The sequence below is a fragment of the Calidris pugnax genome, unplaced genomic scaffold, assembly GCF_001431845.1.
Source record: "Calidris pugnax isolate Ruff unplaced genomic scaffold, ASM143184v1 scaffold273, whole genome shotgun sequence".
Classification (NCBI taxonomy): domain Eukaryota; kingdom Metazoa; phylum Chordata; class Aves; order Charadriiformes; family Scolopacidae; genus Calidris; species Calidris pugnax.
In genome coordinates, this window is record NW_015094508.1 from 9,071,964 (window position 1) to 9,098,299 (window position 26,336).

The window sequence follows — 26,336 nt, forward strand, 5'->3', positions numbered from 1 at the left end:
TGCAATTGCACATGATTGGGGGGTGAATAGAAATAAAAACTGTATCTGTTAATGTTGAGCATAGTTCATTTATCTGCTGAATCTGTTGGGCTGCTCTAAATGTCTAGGTAACTTCAACGTGCTGGAAGTTGCACTGAGCAGTTATTTGCCCAGGATTTTACTAGCTCACAGCATTATGGTGGAGTCACTGGGCTGGAAGAGAATTTGATGGCTTGTGCTGCTGTCTCATGGCACAGTTAAATATTTCCACTCAAGAGTGAGGGTTTTCTAGGAGTCCTCCATAGGAGAAGGCCATGGTGTTTCTGGGCATCATATCCCACCACAATGTCTTCAGTCCTGTTAAAGTTGCGTTAATGTGAGATCTTTACCTTTCTTACTGAAATAAATTGATTCAATTCAATGCTCCAAAACTGGTGATAGTCTTGCAAAGAAGACATTAAACTATTTAAATTCCATTTATCTTAAACATTATTTGTATTAAATATTGAGGGAAGAATCTTGAAATTACTTGTGAATCATTCACTGTTGTGATTGGTGATTACCTTTGCAAGTTTGAATTATGTAAAACTACAAAAGGTTTTTTTGTTTCTATCTATCAAATCTTGATGGGTATTTTTTTAATCCGCAAATCAGTGCTTGGGATTTTAACCTTTTGTAACTGGAATGTAGGATCCAGCTAAGCCAAGAGAGAATACATGGGTACAAAAGACACTCTTCTTATTCCTGCTGCATAGAAGTGTTGAGTAGAGGTAGATGTCACAGATATTGTTCTGCTATTTAGATGATCATGGTAATGTCAGTGGAAGTGGTTGTTGTGGAAACCAATTTCACTCTTTCCATTCCCTTTCTAATACCATATTTGTAAATCAAGTCACTAATTCACCTGAAAATTAATTGAAGTATTCTGAATTCATTTAGGAGCCACTGTTTGCACACAAAATATATTTTACCTGCCATTGTTTTCAAGAACTGTCAAGAACAGTGCAAAGTCCTTAAATCTGTTTGGTTTTGGTTTGGTTGCTTTTTTTTTTCCTTTTTCATCTGTTGTTTGTTTGGGGTTTTTTGTTTGTTTGTTTGGTTGGTTTTTTTGGAGGGGGGAAGGGAGTTTGGTTATTTTTGTTTTTAATTGAGCTACATGGATTTGCAATTTGAGAGTGCCAGAGATTTGGGATGTGAATTACTCTTGAGATATATGACTTATCAAGCAGTTAATTTGATAGAATTATGAACCAAAACTTTTCAGTCTTTTGATCTGCAAGTTTGTAAGACAAACTGTTGAAAAAAGAGCATGCCAGCATCAGTGGAAAAATTTGTCCCAGTGTTTTACTGGTAGGTCTCTACATAATTTTTGCATTTGGTTCCTTCCCAACCTTTTTTTTTATTGGTTAATTGTGCATTTTCCATGAAAGTAGGTGCATGTCCTTTAATGTATTACTTTACAGTTGTATTATATCTTCCTTCCTTCCCACTCCCATTGTACTTTAAGCATGTGGGTAGGTACTTTTGCCTGCAAGGCAGGAACACTGCACAAAATTTATGTATAAGTTTAATAATGTAAGTTACTGGCATTTTCAGCATTGTTTCCTTCCATACATGGAAGCATTACTTTTGATGTGTGATTTTTTACTTTTTTTTCCACCCTTAATGATAATCTGTCTTAAAGGTCTATGTATCTGCTGCTGTTCATACTAATACTCTGTAGATGAAAGCCACAGCAGGGACATCATTGTTCTGGTAGTTCTGCATTTCATTATATTTTACGTAGCAAAGAGGCTCATTCACAGCAAATGCTGATTTTACTAGACTGTGTAATCCAGAATATTTGAAACTATCACTTTTAGTCTATCAGCAGATAAAATGTCAGAGCATGAAATTAGTGCTATCATATCTGTAGCATATCATAGAACAGAATCATAGAATCATTCAGGTTGTAAGAGACCCTTGGGATCATCGAGTCCAACCATCTGCCCTACTCTACAAAGTCCTCCCCTACACCATATCCCTCAGGTTTGGATCCCCGCATCCAAACGTCCCTTAAACACCTCCAGGGATGGTGACTCAGCCACCTCCCTGGGCAGCCTATTCCAATGCCCAACCACTCTTTCTGTGAAAAATTCCTTCCTAATGTTCAGTCTAAACCTACCTTGTTGGAGCTTGTTAGAAAAAATTACTTATTTAGCTCAAGTAAATAAGAAAACAAAGTAATAGTAAAACCCAAACATGTTTTCTATATTCCTGTTCACTTTATATCACATTTTATTGAATGTGTTGTTCTTCTCTGTGATTATTTCATGCAAGCAATTGGATCTTTCTTCAAGTACACCTGACAGGGGAAAGAAAAGTAACTTCAAAAAGCATAACTAGTTTCATTTCCCCAAGTGTGGTCTACAAATTGTTGTACAAGTGCTACTTTGAAAACACTGGGGTTTTTTTTTTTGCAATGTAGTTCAAGTAAAGCCTCCTGTATGTTCCGTTTTTCTCTATATTCTGTTTTTTAGTAAGGTACTCATCTAGATCTAAAATAAAATGTTCCCCTTAGCTGTCTTCTTGGTCCATTTGTCAAATGGAAGAAGTGGTGCAGCATTTTTGAGCACTAATGTCATTGCCAGACCTGTTCTTGCATTTGATGCATAGAAAAGCTCAAACAATAAATAGCTCAATGAAACATTTTTTATATCCTAGGAATACTGAGTTATACTAAAAAAGTCTGAATCTCAGCTGGACATCTAATTCAAAATTCTGAAAGTACCCTATGCCCATTTTTCGGAAGTAACTAGTATCCCAGGAGACAAGGTTCTTTATCAACAGAGTCCCACAGACACCTACAGACTGAGCTAGGCAATTCCTGAACTTCAAAAAGTGCTTATTCCTACAAAATCTATTGAAATCAATGGATGACAGACACCTTGAAGTTTTCAAAGCTCTCACTAGGTAATTTTTGCAACTAGCAAGTCTTTGAATATCTTTGATGTTAAAGTTTCTGTCTTTTTACCTTGATGTGTGTGAACAAGAACCAAGAACTGGTGAAGTCTTTATGTAATACTGGACAGATGAATTTCAAATTCAAGGTAAACATATTTTTTTTTAAAGGGGGGGCATTTAAGAGGCAGTAACAGATAGTATTAAAATTGTGGTATTGGTGGTCATTTACAAAGCCATTAGAGAAACAGCTGTGCCTTTGTTTTTGCAAATGTTTATTACACAGATGTTTAAAAACAGTTTATAAAATGTCAGCATTCTTTAAGGTCACTGCAGTTACTTACAAGTGTGGTGTCATGATTCATACCATCTTGGGTAATTGTGTGTGAAAAAATACTCTGTTTATATAAACGGAGGTAGGTAATAAGACATAGTTCTTATTTCTGGACCAATGAGTACCTGGAATGTGCTTGGCTCTTGACATTGTCGGAAGAAATAACTTCTCAACTTTATTTTCATTAAAAAACCAACTCTACACTGACCAAAGGGAATAGTGTTTGATCCTCATTTTATGGGGCAGAGAACATGGTGGGGTAGTAGGTGTGGTGCACAGCACGGCTATTTTTGCAGAAGTTCTGTTTTCAACGGATCAAATAAATACATATAAAAATAGAGCAAAATTTTAATGCATTTTGTTTTAATGGAAACCCATCATAAGCTCTGACTGGCAATCTGCAAAGTTGTAAGGGATGAGGGTTACTAGGGGGAGGTTAGTTTCCCTGGGTTTAAATATAATGCAAGCTTCCTGTGTGTAAGCATAACCGATGGGGTAGTCAAAACCACTGCACCTCATTTTAAATATGTCTGATGCTGAAGCCCAGGATTGACTTCCAGTCTTCCTACACAGCTGAAGAAAGGTAAGATGCTAAACTCACAGGCTGTTTCTTAATGCTGGCAGTAGACCAGACAAGGGCTCATCTGCCCCATCCCACTTTAGCTAGTTTTTTTCATGTGCAGAAATTTGTTGTCCTGTCAGCTGCATCAAGAGACCAGGCTGCAAACCAAAGCACTGCTATGATCAGGGTTTAAGCAGCCCTCTGCAAAGACATGGCGGGGGGTGGGAAGAGATCTTTATTAATATCAGTGATTTGGTTTGAAATGTTGTCATGTAGGCTCTGTTGTGTTACTGTCTTGGTGTGGAGAGAAACACCAGTGATACACAGCTGGAGAGGATGGGATAGGAGAGCTTCAAAACTCCTTTGCTGTGAGAGCCAAAGCGCCTGGTGCCTTCACCCTTAGATACTCTGTATTGCTTACTGAAAGAGTCAGGGGCTATATCGGTACCAAATCTGGCTCAGTTATATCCCTCAGTTAGATACATGAAATAAAACATTGTGAATACTCTCTCTGCTACTATTTTTTAACTACAAGAATAAGGTATATACAATAACATAGGAAATCAAGAATTTGTGAGCAAAACTTATTGCCAATTAATTCCTAGCCTTTGTGAGGAATACTATACAACACCTTAAAATGGAAATAATTCACCCTCTAGAAATAATGGTGATAGGTACTTTTGCTTTTCATAGAATCATAGAATCATTTTGGTTGGAAGAGCTTTTTAAGATCAAGTCCAGCAGTTAACCCAGCACCGTCAAGCTATCACTGAACCATGTCCCTCAGCATCACATGTACATGTCTTTTAAACACCTCCAGGGTATTTAAACCACCCCACTGGGCAGCCTGTTCCAATTCTTGAGAACCCTTTCAGTGAGGAATTTTTTCCCAATATCCAGTGTAAACCTCCCCTGGTGCAACTTGAGGTCATTTCTTCTTGTCTGTGGCATTCTCCAGTTTACACAATGTAAAATTTTTCCTTTCATGCCTATTTTGATATAATTTTTGTGTGGTAAAATGAATGGTTGTGAAAAAGCTAGATATTTTGAAAACCCAAAATGAAGTGTTACATATACTTCTAGTAGAAAATAAGTTGGGAAAGATATTATTAATAAAAGGGAATAGTTTTGTCAAGGGAAGATTTGCCTTTTCATCAGCTGCCCCAACGCTTATCGCAGCCTAACTCTGCTCGTGTTCTTCAATTCACCCAGGGAATAAGCTGTATCTTAGACATGATTATGCTAAACCTATTCTGCTCATAGATTCCTATCCTTGCACAGAAGAATGAATAAAGAATTTAACAGAAAGCTCCTGGAATCATAGCACTGATTTTCATGAAAAACTAATATACTATCTGTCATCATATTTAAACTGTCCCCATTTTTCTAAGAGAGAAACAAAATGGTTATGGTATTGTTAAATAGCAATCTTCTCACAAACTTTGAACAAAGTATCAAATTGCTGAGATTCTGTAAAAAAAAAGAAAGAAAACTGGAGATAAATCTTCAATAATAGAGAAGCCCTTTTGTTTCTTTCAAGTGTCATTGTAATATATGGTGATAGAAATCTCTCTTTTTTTGCTAGGACGAACAGATTTAGAATTCTGTCTTCCTCCATAATTTTTTATTAAGAGATTCCTGTTTAGTCACTTGAGACATGTAATAGGGAATAAAAGGAATTAGGAAGATATTGCTATTTTTGTTTGATTCCACCATTTTTCATTTAATCAGCGAACTGTCATGGATAGCAGGTGCATTTGCATTTGGCTTTATTCACTACTGGTTTACTAAGCTATTTCTGAAGGCATTCCAATGAAAATAATTGGAAATTCAATTAAAACTTAAACATTTTCATTTCTGGCTGAACCTGATTTTGCCTTTTGTTCATGTGTAGCAATTGCTGCTGCATTGTCCAGACTTGATTTACATTTTAATTGAGTTTTAAACCTTTTTAACAGATGATGATGTATCAAGAGATTATGCAACCATTTCAGTAATGGAGACAGAACCACTTTTTATCATTTGTTTTAATATGAGAGAGTCAGCCATAAGGAAAAATATGCTGCCAATAGAACAGAAGTTAAACTTTGATAGTATTTTGACATGAAACAGACTATGCTAGAAGAATCATAGGAACCAGATGGTAAAAGTAGTATTTCCTATAACTGCCAGCATTAGAAATCCAAGCACTAATATCAGCAATATAGCTACAGGACATACTTACTTCAAAGTCAGTTGTACTGTCAGTTTGTATTTGTTACCTTTTGGTAATTGGTAATGGTTTCTTTTGTACTTAAGTAGAATTGAATTAATACCAAGAAAGAGTATTTACAAGAGAAAATATATTTTGTTTTCCTAGAATTCATGACTCAGAATGTGAATACTGAATTCTTTTGTAGGTGAAGAACTTCTCATTCTGACAAAGTTCTCATTTCTATTATCTGTCACTTTATCTAGTCAAATATGAAGCAGAGTAATGTGATCTTGCACTATTAAGGTCAGTGAAGTGCGTGCTGCACTTTAGAAAGTTTAAAAATTCCAAATGAATAAGAAGCCTAAAGGAAAATATAATACTTAAAATAGAGCTCTGTGGTATTATAGGACCTACTTTCTTTCATGCTTTAAAGCTACTATTCCCATAACTTCACTGAATTATTTTAATGGCACCCTCTTTTAAGCATTGCATTTGAAATTTTTGAGATGGTGATCCAATCCTTTTGAACCATCATGCTGTGTATGATGAGGATTTGAAAAATTTGAAGAAAAAATTATTTCAGCATAAGCAGTGAAGTCCAGGATACTTCAAGGCCCTTTGGAAATCAGTTATAATTTTCCCTGTCTATTCAACAGATAAACCTTCACCAATGATATGTTGGTGATAGTCATATGTTAGGATGTGGAGAGGGGAAGTAGGAAAGGCAAGATTTATTTATTTATTTGTTTATTTTATCCCTTGGAAGTGTAAACCCTTGTAACGTCTCTCCAAGTATATCACCTTCTTGTAACTTTTTCACTGCAATTCCTGGAACTGTCTAGTTTAGCCCTTCCAAGAAAATTAGCAGCCTTAAGTTTTAATGTCATTTTGGAAAATAAGCTCACCTGGTGATCGTAGTCCTATCAACTCCATTTAAGCAGAGAACTATATGAAAGTAATTATCGTAAAATCTGCTGTATTTTTATACTTTACTGAAGGACCTGTACTTATGAAATGGAAAACTAAAGCAGCTTGCATCAATACAGCTTCAGTATTTTAATTGAGGCAGTTTACACACCAAGATAGCAAGTTTATTTCGGTGCTACATGTTTATAAACTGAAGTACAGATTAAAAATTGACTTTCTGTTGCACTCCCTCTAAGACAGAGAAATGCCAGGGATGTAATTCAGTTTCCTAAAATTCAGCTTTGACTACAGCAACAAAGCAAGCTTCTTTCTACTTTTACAGTTAGAGTAGTTGCTAAACCATCCTAAATTAACGGGCGGAGTCTGATTCAGTTAAGTTGTTTTAATAAGATGTTGCTTGTAATAGAACATATAGGAAAAATCAACAGCAACATGATCAGTAGTTTGTAATTTCCTCATTCATTGATTTTCTAAAGCAGTGTAACTGCATTAGAACAGTAAAATTAAGACGAATGTTGCCTTTCACTGTGTTCCTTCCTAGTTCGGCTAACTCCTTCCACAGAAGTTTGCATGGTATAAATCAGATCTCGCTCAATATCTAGATAATATGCTGAAAGAAAACATATATGCTTTACTGAAGGAAGTGAACCTGGGGTCATAAGTAAAACTTCTGATATCCTAGCGAACTGCTTGGTTGTACTATTCTTGACAAAGAGATGTTCTGTTTGAGGTGTCTCTCTAATCTGTTCTTAAAACTGCATCTTTTCTCCCAGTTGCTGCCTTCTGTTGTGTTAGAATTTTACCCGATGCAAGCCATATCCTTCTGCCTGGGCCAAGACAAACTCCTCAGCTGTTAGGTGGTGAAGTTAAGTTATTGTCCTTGGTAAGTATGTGTTGCTTTCCAGAGGAAAATTTTAATTTGTTCCTGTTGGTATCCTGGTACAAAGTTAGAGTTTTTAGAGATGCAAGTTTTGATAAGAGCTCTTATAGAGTGGATTTCAGAGCAGCCATTAATAACAACAAATCTTACTGCCTTTTTAATCACATCTACTGGGCTAATGGGTCTACAGAATATAAGGGTTATTGTGAAGGATGGACTGCAGTTGATAGATTATTTGCAGTACTGATTAAAGGTTGTTGCTCTACAATGGCTAGAAGCTTGTAGCTGTAACTAAATAACACTAGCACTGAAAGCTAACAACATGCACCTTATATATTTGCAGTATGCATTGTATATAAACTGCATACTTTTAAAGGCTAGAAGGTCATATAATCTGACCCTTGTAGCAGGAATTCTAATAGCCCACAGTAATTCTTGCATTGGATGCAGAACATAGAGAAAATCATCCAGTCTGAAATAAAATCTTCAACTAATCTAAAAACAAATGTGTCCCTTAAGTAACCATTGGAATATTTATCAACCTTCTTGTAGTTATTAGTTGTAGTTTGAATTCATGTGATATCAGTTGGATCCTTCAACTGGTTAGATTCCTTAACACATCTCTAAATATAAGTTCAGTAGCAACACCCTTATGTTAAGCAAGTGTGATGACAAGATGGCAGTAGGGTTAAATTATAAGTAAGGAACAAAGGAATCAACTAGTAGACAGCTCAGGCACACTGCATCAAAGCAGTGCTTTGCACTTAAGTGGTCTGCTTAAATTTAAACACATTTTTCTGCCTTAAAAAGGGAGCTGAGTTGCCGAGTAACTCTTTAGATTCAGGGAGTCACTTCTTCCCAGGTCTTCCTAATCTGAGAAGATTGCTTGGAGTACCACTTAGGTCTCCCAGCAGATACAGAGCAGAGGAATGCAAAATTGGTTTGGAATATCGAGTGTACAATTAAATTGCACAGTCTATGCGTAGCTGACCTGAATGAACCTCCTTTGCACCCTTTCTGGGTCTGAAGTTGATGTTCAAGACAGTGAGTACCTCTAACTAGTGCTCTTGGAAATGAGTAGGCAGGTCTGTGGAAACTCCCGTACACGACAGAACTGAAACTCCTCTGTTACAATCTGTAGCATTCCTGCTGGTCCAGGCTGGGTCTCCCTTGAACAGAACGTACAAATTGTGCTAGACTGTGTGGTGGTTTTCTGACATGCACAAATGTTAATTAGTGATTGGGTTGAGTTAAGTGATGTCATTTGCCTTTCCAAACATCTAGTGACTTTTGCATCACCTACTCTGAAGAATCTTAACTATTAATGATTGGAATACAGTTTACTAACTCACATTTAAGCATGATACGTTTGCCAGCCTGTGTAACACACCACAAATAAAGAAGGAATTTACTGTTGTTCTGTCTCTCACCCCAAAATACAAGGTTCAGCAACCATACCAATGTTTTCTTAAGTTAAAAAGGAAGAAATTTTTTACGAGGGTGGAGAAACATTAGAACAAATTGCCCAGAGAGGGCATAGATGCCCCCTCCCTGGCAACATTCAAAGTCAGGTTAGACAGGGCTCCGAGCAACTTGATGTAGTTGAAGATGTCCCTGCTCATTGCAGGTGAGTTGGACTAGATGACCTTTACAGATCCCTTCCAACCCAAACCATTCCATGACTCTATGAAAGTGCTTTCTAATATGCATTAGTAAATGAGGGAAAGTTTTAAAAACGTCAATAACGCTTATGTTGATTCAGAAAGAGGAGACTGAACTTCAGGAAAAAAGGCAGCAGGAAGCCTCAACAATCATTTCCTTTCTTGTCTCACGTGTGGTTTTTTTGGTTTGGTTTGTTTTGGTTCTGTTTTAACCGCCTTGCCTAGCTACTAGAGCTGCTGGTACTTCTCTGGTAACTGGTCCAGCCCAATACAAATGTGTTTCAGTAGAAAAATGAGGAGGTGTTCAGATATTCCCAATTCATAAATAAAAGTTAAATAGTTCATACATGGTTTTCTCTTGAAATTGAGCTGCCTGCAAAGCATGGATAATCATGGATGAAGACATTTCAAAGTGAAAGGCTTGCTACTTCACCTCTAGGCACAATAATTTTTCTTTTGGAAGGCTCACCTGGAACAGTGTTCTAATTACAATTGTTACCCTCTTAGTTAAGTTGTTAACTGGAAAGTTGCCTGTCCCCCACCTTCCTCTTTTGCCTGTTGCTGTTTCAGGTATACTTTTCAATGCTTTCAACTACTTATTTTTGTTGGCAAAAATTGTACTCAAATAGCAAGCACACTAGGAGTAAAGCCATTTGTTCTGCAAAAAATGAATGTCTTTTAATATTGTTGTAGGCTATTTGACTAATTCTCCCTTTCGGGATGCCAGGCCATTTATAGCTCTTTGCTGAAAATGAGACATTTCTGCAGATGAAGAGAAGACAGCATGGACGAATGATATAACAGAAACCTGTCAATTTTTCTTGGACGTAGTTGCTTTCATTTCCCACAGTACCCAGCTTTTCTTTATTTTCCAGTCTTTCCCTGAAAAGGCATCAGTTCATTGTGTTCGTATTTGGGGCATTTGATCATTCCAAATACTTAACATCCAACAAGTTTCTTGTTATACTTTTGAGTAATCATTACTCTGAGCTGAAACTACCATTTATTTTGCAATACTGAACAACCCAGTCGGCTTCTTTATCAAGGAATTAGATTGCAGATTAACAGAGTCACAGAATCATCATGGTTGGAAGGGACATCTGAGATCATAGAGTCCAACCTTAAAAAAAAACCCAAAAACCAACCAAACAAAAAAACCCCAAACAAAAAACCCCCACCAAACACAAAACACAACACCCCACCATAACACACCCACCCACAAACCCACAATCTCGGGCACTAGATCATGCCCTGAAGAGCCACATCTACACATTTCTTAAATACCTCCAGGGATGGTGACTCCACCACCTCCCTGGGCAGGCTGTTCCAGTGCCTGACCACTCTCTCAGTAAAGTAATTCTTCCTAATATCTAATCTAAACCTCCCCTGCCACAGCTTCAGACCATTTCCTCTGGTCCTGTCATTATTCACTTGGGAGAAGAGGCCAACAGGCACCTCTCTACAACCTCCTTTCAGGTAGTTGTAGAGGGCAATGAGGTCTCCCCTCAGCCTCCTCTTCTCCAAACGTAACATCCCTAGTTCCCCCAGCCTCTCCTCATATGACTTAGTATCAATGCTAACACCTATATTATGATAATGGATAAAGACCTGGCAGAAGACTAGAGATTAAAAATGGATGACATTAGGTGTTAGAGGGGGCAAGGCATTTTCTTAAACTATATTTTTAAACCGTAGCTGTGTATGCTTCCCATCAAGAGGTGGTAGTATCCAATGTAGGATGAAGGCCAGGTAATGTAAACCACATTTGTCTGTGCATGTGTATGTGTGTACTAAGGTTACTGATAGAGGCCACTGGGGGCTTTTTTTATGCAGAATGTATAAAATATTTTTTTTCCAGGTTTTAATGGAAAAAATATAAATGGAGCCCTTCTTGTCTCAAGAATCCGTGATAAAGCACAGTGGAGTTTTATTAATAATTAGTCTGCTGATTTTATGGGGACCTGTATGATTTCAGGTAGAATTTCCAATTTATTGGATGATATGAGAGTTTATTTTAGCTGTGCAGTGAATATTGTCAATTTAGTTACTTATTTAATTTCTTCTAAGAAATGAAGAATATGAGGCACAACATTTCATAACTATGAGGTATAGCTTGTATAAAGGACAACTCTGCTATCTTAAATAGTTCTGTGACCTTTCTAGGTGGTATCTAAGTAATTTGGCTATGTCTGGATACAAAGGCTTTTAGTGTTGTAATCCTATCATTTTAGGAAGAATCTTAAACTGCAAGATGTTGCAGGTCTTTATAATGTCATCCTTTCAGGTAACTGGAAAGCAGGGAATGAATACCTACACAGCTGCCATTACATGCTTATTTCCAAAAATACTTTTTAAAATCTGTCAATGCCTTAAGAATTCACATTCTGTTTTAGTTTAAGCTGTTCTTTACTTGACACTTTGTCAATACACTGATACTGTTTGGGAGTCATCTTATTTTTCTTAGCTGAAAATTCAATTGCCTTTTAAATGATTTTATAGTTGGCATTAAATGTTCCATGAAGCACAGGACTGAAAATGAGTGCAAACATTTCATGCTTTAATGGTTGCATCAGCAGTCCGTGCAGTGGACTGGAGCTTCAAAAATAACCTGTGACTAATCACTTTGTGACCATATTGTTGTAGACTGAGATATCCAGTGAGACTGTTCATGAGATACCCTAACATATGTCTTGCTGGTTTACGAAGTGAAAATTTGTGATTTGTTTCTGTATGCACAGTTGTGTGCCCTGTTTTTTATTGCTGCAAGTGGCCCTAGAAGGGCTGCAGGGAGCAGTGCAGTGAACCCTTATTGTAGTATTACACAGAAAGGTGCGAATAAAGAGGAGGGAAAGACAGTTGTTTCTGCGACCCTTCCCTTTTTCTTTATCTTCTGCCAAATATATTGCATTTTTTGATGTTGCATAAATTAACATTTGCGCATATCAGAAAACCAAAACCCTGCAGGAAGGAGAACAGAAATCTATCAGGCTTGCAGTGATAAATATATTGTGCTTCATTATTATTTTTAAATAGTCCTTTTGATTTTTAGTAAGTATGTTTTAAACTACTCTGTGATTACATGTCAAGTCAGAGCTTTCATTTCGCACAAATGGAATTAAACCCCTTTTTCTTTAATCAACTTTCTTTTTTCCTGTGTATTGTGACAGCATATTAAGGAAAACTAGAAAAATGTGATGAGTTCAGTTGAGCAGGGCACCTTCTGAAAATGATGTAACCCTTATATTGCCCTTGAAAAAATCAAACTATTTATGCCTGATATAAAAACTTGTTGCTTAAAACCTTCTAATAAATAACAACTATCATGCTAGTGACGAGTCAGTCAATTTTTATTTTTTCTTGGGAAGTCATGTTGTGCGATTTAAGTTCTTCAGTTTGAGCCCATAACAAACAAATTTAATCACAGAGTTGCTGAAATAAATTGTTCCTACGGTCTTCCTGCAGATCATTTGCAAACGTGGCTTGTGTGTGTTTTGGTTGGAAACCCAAATAATGAATGGAGGAGAAGCACCACTAGCAGCAAAGAGAATGATTGCTCCCATATTTGGACCACAGACTCCAAGGCTTCATTCTGCTCTGTATGTGCTGGCAATCTGCAGCCAAAGGCTACCTATTCTGGATTACGAAGTCTTTGTCACTTTCTCCTTTTCCTGACTTGATGCATTTCTCACAATCTCTCTCCAACCTGTGTTGTTCTCTTCTACTTCTTGAGCTTCTGTTTCTCTCCAGATGCGTGTGCAGATGAAAGATCTCACCATCAAACACTATCCAACTTTTTTGCTGGTAGGAGACTTTCTGTATACTTAACTTGCTGCACAAGCAGATTTCACTACTTACAATACCAATCAGATAATGCAAACTTGCTCTGCAGCGGGGTAATGGGGCAAAACAGGAGATGAAAATAAAAGACTAAGATTTTTGCACTTAGTCCAAGGTCCATGATACCCATTCCTGCACATTATTAATTTTTAAGAAGTTACTGATCTGCGTAGGAAATCTAACTGCCTTTTAAGTAGTGCCTTTAGTACTGTCCTAATATTAAGTAAAGAAGAATTCAAAGCTTTTACTGCATCAATAAAAGTATTATTTTTAGATGACAGAATTGTGAAAGTGAGGTCTTCTTCATTTTTGATCATTGAAAATGCCATAGAGCTATTGAAACAAAAAAGCTTATTAAATTCTGTGTTCAGACCAATATCTGACTTAAGTATTTGCAACAAATACTCCATTATTTGCAGTTTATCTCCTGCAAAATATCTGAAGGATTTTCACCTTAAGACATGAACAATTTAATTTTGTGTGGTCTGGTTCTCAGAAGCAAGGAGATGTAAGCTCTCTGATTAGGTGTTTTGCGTTTATCTCTACTCTTAGAATGAAAAATACTTGCTTTTAAGGCATTGGCTGATATAACTCACAGCTGCTTTGTATAGAAGTACTTGGAGAATTCTTTAGACACAGGACATATTACATTCATGTATGCTGAGATGTCTTTTCTTCATAAAGTCCAATATAACACAATTCTGCCTATAAAGCTGTTTCTCAGCTCTGCAAGATTTTCATACTAAAATGACTCCAGTCTGATCTTTTATTCATTTAATTGCAGCATTTGGACTCTTGCTATAACTGACTATCTTATACAGCTCTAAAAAGCAGGACAAGTGATTTAAGCTTGAAGGTGATGTCCCAAAAACAAAATGGGGAAAAAACAAAAAGGAATATCAACTCTGAACTCGAACCTATGGAATAAAATTCAAATATACAATGAACATTTGTATTATCCTATTGATTATTTAAATATAAATGGATTTTCACAAAGGCGAGGTATAATTTTTTTTAATGCCATTATTTTGGTGGAAATCGATGGCATACCCAAACTACAGCACTTTTAAAACACTGATGAGCTCTGATAGAAAGTCAACAACCGTGTGAACTTATTTTTACAAAATAACCTGCAGGATTGGATTTGTAAAATGGCCAATGCAAGAACAAGCCTCGTAATTCAATTTAACTTTCAATTTGCAACTGGTGCAAACTGTTACTGGAGTGCTGTGTTGAGTTACGGGGGCTGAAGAAGTATGAAAAATTAGAAAATGCTCAGGCAATATGACTTGTTATGAAAGGGCTCAAGGAGTTCAGTCAGACTGATTAAAGAGGACTGAAAGTTGGACAGGACTAAATGGCTGAACATTGAAGCAAGACAAATTCAGATCATTGAGGTACTTTTTTTTTTTTTAAATTTGAGTGTAGTCAGTCACAGAACTGGTTAAGATTGACACAGAGTCTTCATTGTGGCAACATTTTTAATCAACGTTGGATGATTCAAGAACACATCTTGTCATTCAAATGACAACGAAATCTGGGCAATCATTTAGGCTGGATTATGCAGGCAATTAATTCTGATCACAGTGATTATTTCAAATTTTGTAATTGATCCAAGCCATTTTAAATTAGAAGTAGAAAAAGGGGGTGTATATTAGAGTGCTGTTAGAAGACTTCATGTGGTCACGAGTGGTCATGTGGTCATATATTAACACTCAGCATCTGTTTTTTAAAATAAAAGTGTGATTTTGAAATTAATTGAAGGTTAGAATTTCTTATATTGCTATATACTCAAATTTATCATCAAAACAAGCAGTGCAGAATGAAGACTTGGTTTAACACACTTCATGTTAGAAAGATCAACTTTATTTTTTGTAGTTCTTCAATCACAACGCATTCTGTGGTTTGTTTTTTTTCTCTTGTCTGTTGTCGTAATTGGTTCACATGGTGCCCAACATTTTGTAAGCCTGCAATACTATGTTGGTCTTCTAAAAATGCATAGAACTGTCAGGCTTTTCCTGTTTGGTTTTTTTTAATGAGTGTCATCTTACAGTTGTGTTTCACCTGTTTCTGTCAGCACAATAGTTCCATTTCTATTCGTTAACTTGGTATTGTTCACTTTTATTTTCTGGGTTTGATTTATCTGCTTTTACTCCTACAAGGAAATGTTTAACAACTTCAGCATTAATTTTTGAATTGTTGACTTATTTTTGTCATGGCCACTTGAAATTTACCAAGTTGAGAGACACAGATAGGCTTTCCTATTTGCTTTTGACAGACTCTATCAGATTAACACTTTTCTTACAATGATTGTGTGTCTCTAGCCATTCTCAAGGTGGTACATTGCTGATTTTATCCCTTCATTTCAATAATGAGAAAACTCTTACAAAGAGAGAAGACTGAAGAAAGATGCAGTTTCATGAAAAATATTAAAAGTTTCTTCAAAGGCAAATATCAAATCCTCAGTGCGTTCTCCTTCTCTTTACTCTACATCAAGCAAGTAGACCTCTTTTTCTAGGGAGTAAAAGACATGATGTATTCGAAAAGCCTTTCAGCTGAAAAAATTTAATGATTTGCCATTACCAGCCTCTTACTCTCTCTACTATATTACTCAGATTCTGTCTTACAAATAGGCTTAGGGAGAGCATTTTTACAGTACAGTCTCTTTAGATTCTTACAGCCTACAATATAACATGACATTTATTTATCAGTCTAAATTGTGTAAAAAAGAATAATGATTATTTGAACATTTGGCTGACTGTAGAAAAATTTACATGCAACATTTACTTCATCACATATTTTTCCCTTTTTACCCAAAGATTTAGTTACTTTGCTTGTTCTATCTTATGTTAACCCATCACTAAGAAGATATAAAAAATAAATTACTTTAATTCTGCTTCAAGAAATAACTTTTTTGACGATGATGATAATGGTATGGGGTTACATGCTTATTCTTCCTTTTTTTTCTAGACATTTTTTGATATAAAAGGGAAATATAGTCTATAAGTTTAGCCAAAACACTGGTGTATTAAAAAAAAGCCAGGGTAATTTTGTTTTCTCTCTTCAGCAGAAGCAAAGTCTTTGCAATTGAAATTTAGCAGTTATTTTTATAATCTATAAATTTAAATAGGTGACATTTATATTTTATTCATCTGTGCACTGTAAAGTGATATACATTGTAGCAAAATAAACACTTATAGCTTGGAATATAAAAAGGGACCTATTCTAGTGTGTGTGGTTATTGTTTCTTTGAAGTTGAAATGCACTTACGTGAAAAGCATGAATATATCTGAAAGTTATTTTCTAGCTGATGCAGTTTATATAGGTTTCAGCCGACTTAATTCATGATAAACAAATGTATCAAAGGCAATAGAATACAAGGACATTGCTTTGGCTCATGGTGTCCCTGAACTGGAAGTCAACAGAGTGTGGGAGATTATGCAAGGAAAACATCACCTGTGCTCTTGCTGTGTTCTTCTGCTCTTCCATGGGCATCTGGTGTTTGCTACTGTGAAAAACAAAAAGATTAGGTTACATGGACTTTTAATCTGATTATGTCACGATCCTTGTACTTTTAAATTTTTACCACAGAATCAGTTTGTTTGGTTATAACCTTATGCAAAAACATTCATGCTAAGCCTATTTATAATGGACATTCATCTTTTCCATTCATTACCTTAAGATGCAGGACACAGATGTCAGATTCTGGATTTTATTGAGGTAGCATAAGAAAATAACATTTTTTCTTATGGTTGGGGTAACTAGTAACACAGTAACAGCTCCTACCCCTTTCAGGGCAAAAAGTAAAACAACTGGCATAGCTTTCAGTGCTGATTCATGGCCATTTGTTTTACTTTGCCTCAGTATAGGCGTGTGTAGATAGCCACAACTTACCTGTCTTTAGGGTTTTGTAAATTCTACCCCACTGCTGCAACTAAGAACTCTAGGCTGCAAGCCAGTTTCCATTTACTTTACAAGTGTGTGTCTACCTCTACCATAAACACCATTCCCAGCACCTTGGCTTTCTCTTCTTCTTGTCAGAACCTTTACTGGCATCTTGCATGCATAGGGGAATGGCTGACTGTCCACTCTCATGTTGGTAACAATCAATATAAGCTCTGTCTGCACATATCCCTGAGAAAGTAATTTTGGCTGTCATTTCCTTTGGCTGGTGATAGATAGGTTACTAGATAAAGGCCTTGAGTACAGACAGATATGAATTAATTTAATTAAAGCAGGTCAGACACTTTGAGCAACTCTTGATTCCTTAGCTTAGCTAAACTCCGTTTCTAACTCACCCTAGTAAATATCCATTTGAACTGCTAGTTACTATTAATCATGTGAAAACAGATGGATTATCTGAATTTAAAGACATTTATTTAAAATAACTACTTAAACCTTCTTCAATCAGGCGATGTGAGGACCAAAGCTGGCAGTCGATTAGATGCAAGACATACTTTTCTCAATCAGGATAAAGACACAATAGTATTGATCAGGCTGTGCTGTAAAATTAGTACTCTGGGAAGATATACCTGCATCTGCATGGTTTCGGGTTTTTCTGAATGAGATTTGTGTTTGCAAGAATCCATGTGTGAATAATTTCCGGTCTTGCTCCTTGCCTGAACTATGGCCTGAACCATGTCCAGACCAGTTAGTGATGCCTGGAAGAAGTTTTTGGTATGCAGTGGGGAAGCTGGCCTGATTAGACAAACTGTGTGGTGACATAGATCCAAGTGGAATTGGATTTGAGTTGTATTTTACTTCTAAAGAAGCATCTGCAGGGTGTGGGGTGGTGGGTTTATATTTTCGTTGGTAGTGGTTTGGGTTTTTTTACTTCTGGTTGGTTGGTTGTTTTTTTTTTTCTTAGGGATTTTCAGACTTGTACATCTGGAGTGGGTTTACTTTTACTCCCAAATCATGTACCTTTATAATCTTTCCAGATGTGCTATCATGGTCAGATATGTAAAGGTTAGGTAAAGGTTAGGACAGGGACTTGTAAAAACCATATTCTTGTCTATAACATGCTGGTGAAGGGTCTAGAGCACAAGTCTTATGAGGAGCAGCTGAGGGAACTGGGGTTGTTTAGTTTGGAAAAAAGGAGGCTGAGGGGAGACCTTATTGCTCTCTACAACTACCTGGAAGGAGGTTGTACAGAGGTGAGGTTGGTCTTGTTACTTCTCCCAAGTAACAAGGGATAGGTAAAGAGGAAATGGCCTAATGTTACACCAGGGGAGGTTTAGATTGGGTATTAGGAAAAATGTCTTCAAAGAAAGGGTTATCAATCATTGGAACAGGCTGCCCAGGGAAGTGGTGGAATTGCCATCCCTGGAGGTATTTAAAAGATGAGTAGATGAAGTGATTTGTGATATGGTTTAGTGATGGTTTTGGCAGTGTTAGGTTGATAGTTGCACTCGATCTTAAAGGTCCCTTCCAACGTAGATGATTCTATGATACTATGTCTATCTTGGGGGGAAGTTCAGCCAAGCACATTCTGTGAGAACAGAGAAACAAAAACACGAAAAAAAATCTTTTTTAAAGGTGCCTGAAAACACAAGGGCAATAAGTGGGTCTTAGTCATCTCCTGCAAGATTTCTGTCCTGAGCAGTACCTGGTTAGTGTCCTGGGTATAGCAGCTACATTGTCCGTGAGGGACAGAGAACCACCTCTTTGTCCAATAGTCACTTAATCAGTGGAGGCCACTGCCTTACAGGTCTCCCTGCAGATGGGCTGTGGAAGCTGAGAAATTACTCTGACCGCGAAAGAAGCAAAGGGGCTGTTGTTTTTGAGGAAAACCAGGGGAAAACAGCAGAGCACAGGGCTAGAAAGAGATATTGACATACCAAAGTAGCATTTGTAACGTGGTCCCAGAGAAAGCACAGAGTGCTAAATAAGGGGTGGAAAATGTTTCCAGGCCCTTTTTCCAGTGGAGAGTTAGATCTCTAGGAAAGATACTGAGATTTGCTTATTTCTGATGAGCTAAGAGAAGGGGATCTTTCACATCTCCCTCCCTCAAGAATAGTTGGGGCTGCACCAGAGGAAAAAAACCCCAATGCTATTATAAAGGTTTTCTTTTTCTTCAATGAAATAATCTGTGAAATTTTGTCTACCTCCTCTGTGCAAATGCAGTAATCACAGTTTGCAGATAGAAGACTGGATATTTATAAAAGGATTTGCAACATTTTTGTTTTGTCATCGTTATGTTGATGGTTGGACTAGATGATCTTAAAGGTCCCTTCCAACCTAAATAATTCTATGATTCTATGATTCTAAAGGAATCATCAAAGCACTCATTAACATGTACCATTTCTGAGAAATGGCATTTTAGATAAGTATTTCAGTATGTATTCAAGAAGTCTTAATAGTTTTTGTGAGAGAAGGAGGATAGAAATCATTTTTTTTCACTTTTCCCTTATGTGTTAAATCATAAGCTATTTTTCTAATTTTTCAACCACCTTGTGTTCTACCTGCAGCAGCACTTGCTGTACTTTGTATATGATCATATTTCTAACTCCTACGCTACAGAATCCCTGAAGATCTACTAAGAGAGGACATTAGCAATGAAATAAAAATGGTTTGGTTTTGTTTTCTTTGTTAATCATGCACTGTGCATAGTAGAGTTATGCCTTTGAGTTGCTTATATACTTTTGGCTTGTTTAATCTCGGCAGAGAATTGACACGGTAAACTGACTCCGACTTGTGGATCACAGAGAAGGAGCAAAGAACTTTTCTCTATTGGCTTCTAATTGCTCAAAAATCATTAATTCATCTCTGTTGTTCTTCATGGCACAGGTTGAACATAGATACAAGGATTGATGTTCCTAGTGTCATTCAATTGTGCAGATGCAAGAACAGCCCCTTTGAAGAAACTTTATTTTGACTGGCAGCTGCTAGCTGTCATTAAAATTTATCAGTTCTAGGAACTTATCCTGTTACACAGCTGTAAGCCAGACATGGAAAGATGCTTTGGCAGGCCCCAGACAGAAGTTTACTATGAAGGAAAGAGAAACTGGAATCTGCTTTAAAAAATCTTTAGCTCTTAAAGGAAAATTTGTGAAATCCTTATCATTAAGGCCATTGTCCACTTGTTGTATTCTTGTCTGTCTTAGTCTGTTACTTTTTTTCCTTTTAGTCAGCCTGAATGTTATACAGGAAGAATAAGAAACAAGCCAGAGGAGATGAAATTCTTAATGCACTATTGACATTATGACTTAATTAGTGTAACAGAGACTTGTGGAATAATTTATTTGACTGGAATATTACTAGAAAAGGAGAGACAGATACAAGGGCATACATGTGTTGCTCTCTAAATCAAAGAGGTACATGCTTGATCTGGAATCCAGAATGCATAAGGAATGGAATATGCTGAAAGTCTGTAGACAATATTTTAGAGGAGAAGAAATCAGAGGCGCTATTGTGTTGATGCTGCATGGTATGTTACCAAACTTGGGAGGACAGGTAGACAGTGCTCCCTGTGAGCAACTACAGACTAAATCAAAGCACTGGATACTGCAGTAGGAAGGTTTTCCCAGAAATCTTTTGAGGAAATAATACAACAGTATATTAACTGTCGATTAGATTCCCAGTGATTTTGTTACAGCTTCTTGGTTCAGAAAGATGAAACACAGCTCAAACGGGAACTGTCATGGAGTCATGGTTTCCCGGAATTGTCAGAGTAGGAAGGGACCTCTAGAGATCATCTAGTTCAACTCCCCTGCTAAGCAGGATTACCTAGAGCACATTATTCAGGACTGCATCCAAGTGGGTCTTGAAGATCTCCAGAGAAAGGGACTCCACGACCTCTCTCGGCAGCCTGTTCCAGTGTCTAAGTAGTGGGATTTCCTTGAGAATGTGAAAACGGAGGGTAAATTCTTGAACCTGATGAAAAGAAGGGAAGGTCAGAGGACAATTAAACCAGACCTATCAAGCCAGACTCCAGAATTCAGTGCAGTAAGCAGGTTGGTAAATTTAATTTCTCAAACGGCAAGTTTCGGAAAAATTAAGTTGTGGCAATTTAACAAGAAATGGGAACAGCAGCAAAGACACAAACTAACAGTAGGTTTAGTGAATCACAACATGAAAATAAATGAAGCTATTTACGTTGTCCCCAAAATGTCAAACTTCACATAGGATATTGTAGTGTAACTTGATGTTGCACAGGAAAGGAAGGCAGAGCATTAAGTAGGGATGGACACGTGGTATTTACATTTGGGAAAAATTATCCTCTGTGCTTTAAATGTACTTGGCAATGTTGAATCCACTTTGCTGTGAGATTTTCTATGTAATTTGGTTGTTTCTGTACCAAGATATACATATTCATATACTTTAAATTTAAAGGTCAGAAATATTTATAATGTTTTAAGGAATGCTTTTCTTGGATTTAAGTATGCATCTAATTTGAAATCTGTCTGTAAATTACAGCAGTTAGAGAATAACATTTCCTTTTGATGGCAATCTCTCCTCTGTAAACCTTGATATTTTTTCTCTTTTATTGTACATTTTAGGGTTGAATTAAAGTATACCACTTAAGTTATTTCTTGAAATAACGAGGAAGAAATGTGAAGAAAGTGGACAAAAAAAGCCTCAAATATCTAACTTCATTTTAAGTTGTTGAGACAGCATTAGATTTCTGGTTTCCAATAATATCTTTCTATAAGATGTACCTTGTTTATCTTCTCTGGTTGGATTGCGGGTATGTATGTTTTGAGGAGAAGGAGAGGAAGAAACAAAGAAAAACCATTTCCTAACCAGTCTGTACGGGTTCATGTTTAACATTTCTAATACTGCAGATTTTGATAATTGTTATCCCTTCTGCTTTTAACTTATTAACATGATGACTTTATGGCCTAGGAAGAAATAGACATATTATGAAGATTTTTGTCTGAATTGTTAAAGTGAATATGCCATATACCGTCTGTGTTTTGCGACAGAAACAGCGTACTGAAAAGATTTTAAGCAATTTTTGATTCCCAGGCTTTTAAATCTAAATATACATGATTATCCATTCAGAAGCTCTGATCAATGCAGATTCTCTTATTTAGTTGGGATAAGATTTTCTTCTGCATTATATGGTATCAGATGCTTTCTCACCTTCATGTATTTTGCTTGAGTTGTGAATTAAATCCCTTCTGGGTATAAGTATTGCTGATTTTTATGTCCTCTTTTTAAATGCTTCATGAAGTCATAGTCACACAAATTATCTTAGTCACATTCTAATTAAATAGCATGAGATCTGTGTTTGTATTTCAGAATTCTGTCTCCCACTCAACATAAATATAGCAAAATGTGTGTATTTTTGTACAGGCAAAAGTATGTGTGTATGTCTATATATGAAAACATATAAAAATATGACATGCCTCACACATCTGTTTCCAGACTGAGCTCTCAAAAAAGAAAGCAGTAGGATTCAAAACTAGTTTTTGGTTAAAACTGTAGATTGCAGTGGTTAACATGGCCATCCAATTTAAAAAAAAACCAAACAACTGTAGATCTTTGTTACACTGCCTGGGCCTACAATTTATTGCTAAATAGTGGAAAAAATAGGCAGTCAGTATTGGTTTTGTAAGATGATGATGTTTTATTGCCTGACATGAAGACTGCCCATGAAAGCAGAATTTTTAGTGCACTGTAATAATTACTGTAACAGTGGTTTGTAACACAGTCCTTGAGGCAGAACTTGATGTTTAATGAGAAATTACAAGAAAGAATAAATCTTATTATTGTGAATGGTGGAAGAACTAAAAAAAATTGGTTATTCTTTGAATATGAAAGCATAATATAGAAATTAATATGAAACCCTACACTTTCGGATTTAAAGTTCAGTTTTGTAATTGCACCAGGATGATTTCTTCTAGTACTGAGCAACAGACATTTAATGAATAATGTTAAAGATGTGCAATTAAGCTTATTTACTTTCTAAAGATCCCCTTATTGGCACTGTAAGTACCTAGGTTTCTAGAACTAGAAAATAAATACAGGTTTGAGCCTGATGTAGATTTGCTGTCATAATTTCCTATTATTTCATTATGCAGCCATGAGATGGCTTTTACGCACAAACATGCTTGGGTTTCTTACGTACTGTTCTGCAGTATCTCAGATTCATCATAATCCTAATGAACCTTAAACATAAGCTATTTCTCTCTTCTGGGAAAAATGCACAGTTCTGAAATGTCAAGGACACAGTGAGTGGCAAGATCTTTGCCATGCACACAGTGCAGCAGGTTTAACCAGCTGGTAAAGTCCTGGCTCAGTGGGCCAGGCCATGCTCTCTGTGTGTGATCATCCAGGTTATTGCTGTAGCCACAGCTCAGTTGGGAACATAGTCGGTTAAAAGCAGAAGCTTAGAGAAATAACAGCACCATCATGTATATATACCTAATAGTAATTGTACTGTTTGTTGTGACTGCATTCTGCTATTTGCATTTATGTCATGTTCCCTGCCTTGTTTCAGTATTTCTAACAATTGTTTGAACTTTGGACAGAAACAATTTAGTAGTATCGCTACTGTCAAACCTGGGGAAGAAATTTAAGCCCTCAGTATGTAAATGCCAGGTTCATTACTCTTGAAACAGGGTCTGTATATAAATGCCTAGTGCCTGAAATGCAGATCCTCAAATCTTCTGTTCTCTGTTGGTATCTATGGAGGTATCTAAATTTCACAAGTGTCAGTGTCTGAAAAACTGCTACTGGTGCTTTGTACTATAAACAGGCACCATTGAAGACTTTGGCAGTTAATACTCTTCATGCTTAGATTTTCATGTGCAACATTTCTCTGGTGTCTTGCTTGTGGGGATTAATCTAATAATCATTCTATTATTATGGACTGGTGACCAAGCTCTTTCACTGTAAGCCAGTGCATGTATACATGCTGAATCTCAGCTTCTAAAAATTACAGTGCATATTCTTACCCTGCAGTGGAATTAAGGGAATTTCGTTTGCTCATTGAAGGCTCAACTGATAAGGTTAGGTTACTCCAGCCTCAGAATTTATCTAGAGCACATATCATGCTATTTTAAATACTAGCTTAATTAACTGCTATTCTTTGGTGTGCACTCATGATATTGTTCCTAAATTTAGTCTAATCTTGAAACATCAGCAGAAAGTAATAGGGTACTTCAAGGACAGAGCACCAATTCTCTTCTCCTTTAGACTCTTGGTTATATCAATTTGTGCAGCTCCAGAAGAGAAATCCACCTCAGAAGCCATGAAACATGCATCCTGTGTCACACACAGCACTCCTTTGTGAACTGGAAAATGCATATTCAAATCTCTCTTTCAAAGTGGGCAGGGGGTGAAGCTCAGCCCAGAGCATCTCCTAGAGCTCCAGGAGCACTTAGACTTTTGAATAACAAAGATAACTAGAAAAGACCATGGGCACTTCCATTTAAGAGGAGGTATCATCCTCCACATTAATCCGAAGTTCAGGGAAGGTTTTTCTGGCTGTGAGGTGCATTGTCTTTCAAATTGACTCCAGTTTGGTTTTGGTTTTTTTTTTTCCCTTGGTTATCTTGGTTGGCTACTTAGTGGCAGATCATATTTTACTTTCTTAACATGTACTGTATAGGAAATCTGGACACATAACTTGTAGTTAACAAGGATTTTTCAGTGCTGAAATTAAGGACCTTGAAGTCTTCTGGCAAGTTAACTCAGCACGCATTTTCTCTATACTCCTTCCTTCCTTCTTTTGATAACAAGTAGGCAACTTGCAGGCCTCCTTTTCCTTTAATTTCTGTGGTGGTTTTGATTTCTCATGGCTTCTGTGAGTATTTTGGTATACCTTATACATGGAATCATTTTCACTTTGTTCCCAGAATCCAAATTCCAAAAGAAGCAGTAAGGTTTTATAACTACGAAACGGCAAAACTGAGCCCTCTGTATGTTTCTCAGTTGCTTGCTGCCTTCTGCCAGAAAAGACAAGGGAGAAAAATTCAATCAAATAAAAGGTGTTTCATCCTTTCCTGGGACTGCAGAGATAAAGCTTTAGACATATCTTTTCTATATCCAAAGTCAAATGCTTGTCCTGGAGTTTATCTTGAGCTAAGACAAATCTTATCTGCAGCACTGGAGTTGATAAAAATTGAGATATCATGAAGCCAGTGCTGATTGTATCTGTGAAAGCTGCGGTCCAGCTGAATACAAAAACATAGGAAAAACCAAAATACTAGACTACTCTTTGATCTTAGACAAAATTTCTTCTTGGATTTCTCATTTGTGTTTTTTATTTACACTTTACTTTTACACTTCATTCAAATACTTTTAATCAATTTTTTTTTCTGTAGCAAATTGATTGCTTTTGTATTCAAAAAATGTATTTTAGCTACTCTGTGAAGATTCTTCTGTTTCTTTTTTAGATCATATTAACTCCTCTTCCATATGGAAGTTGTCTTCCATTGACAGACTGTAAGCATAATAAAAAGTAAATTAAATTTTTATGTAATAAAAATCTAGTATTTCTATTAAAAATATGTATATTTTTGAAATATTGAACAGCAGTTTGAACAAATTAATCTTTAGCTCCAATCTCCTTCAATTAAATTCAACCAAAGGAAGAATGACATAAACTTGCACTTTGTAAACCTTCTCAGTCTAAACTTATAAAATAATAACCTTTCAAATTCAGGTTTGTGAAACCTGAGGACAGCTCATTTTCATCTCAAGTAATTTCAGCATAACATGTTTCTTATTTTTGGTATAATTTAAATAAATGATGGCAGATCATCAAAAATACATGTGTATCTTATTTTATGATAGTCAAGATCCTTTGCACTAGTATTTCTATGTTTAGCGTTCACAAACTGGGGATTAACAATTTGACCTTGACAGTCATTGGCATATGACAGGAATATAAAGCAGGAGGTTTCCCTGGAGCAAACATGTTTAAGAGTCTGTCTAGTGTACAAGGTCTCGTAATTACGTGGTTCACTACTAGACAAAATAGTATTAAAATCATAGCCAACAAGGTTGTTCTCTCAATTTGCTTTTAGATTTGACAACTTTGATTTTACTCTGTTGCTTCCATGGCAAAA

General features: G+C 36.5%; 1 protein-coding gene across 1 annotated transcript in view; it reads left to right on the forward strand.

Moving 5' to 3' along the window:
* The window catches only part of PDE4D (phosphodiesterase 4D), a 623,750-nt gene that overhangs the window by 48,333 nt on the left and 549,081 nt on the right, over positions 1 to 26,336 (forward strand). Inside the window, exon 3 of the mRNA XM_014964972.1 lies at positions 7,710 to 7,819. The gene's annotated coding sequence lies outside the window, so the exon portion shown is untranslated. The remainder of the gene's footprint in view (positions 1 to 7,709; positions 7,820 to 26,336) is intronic.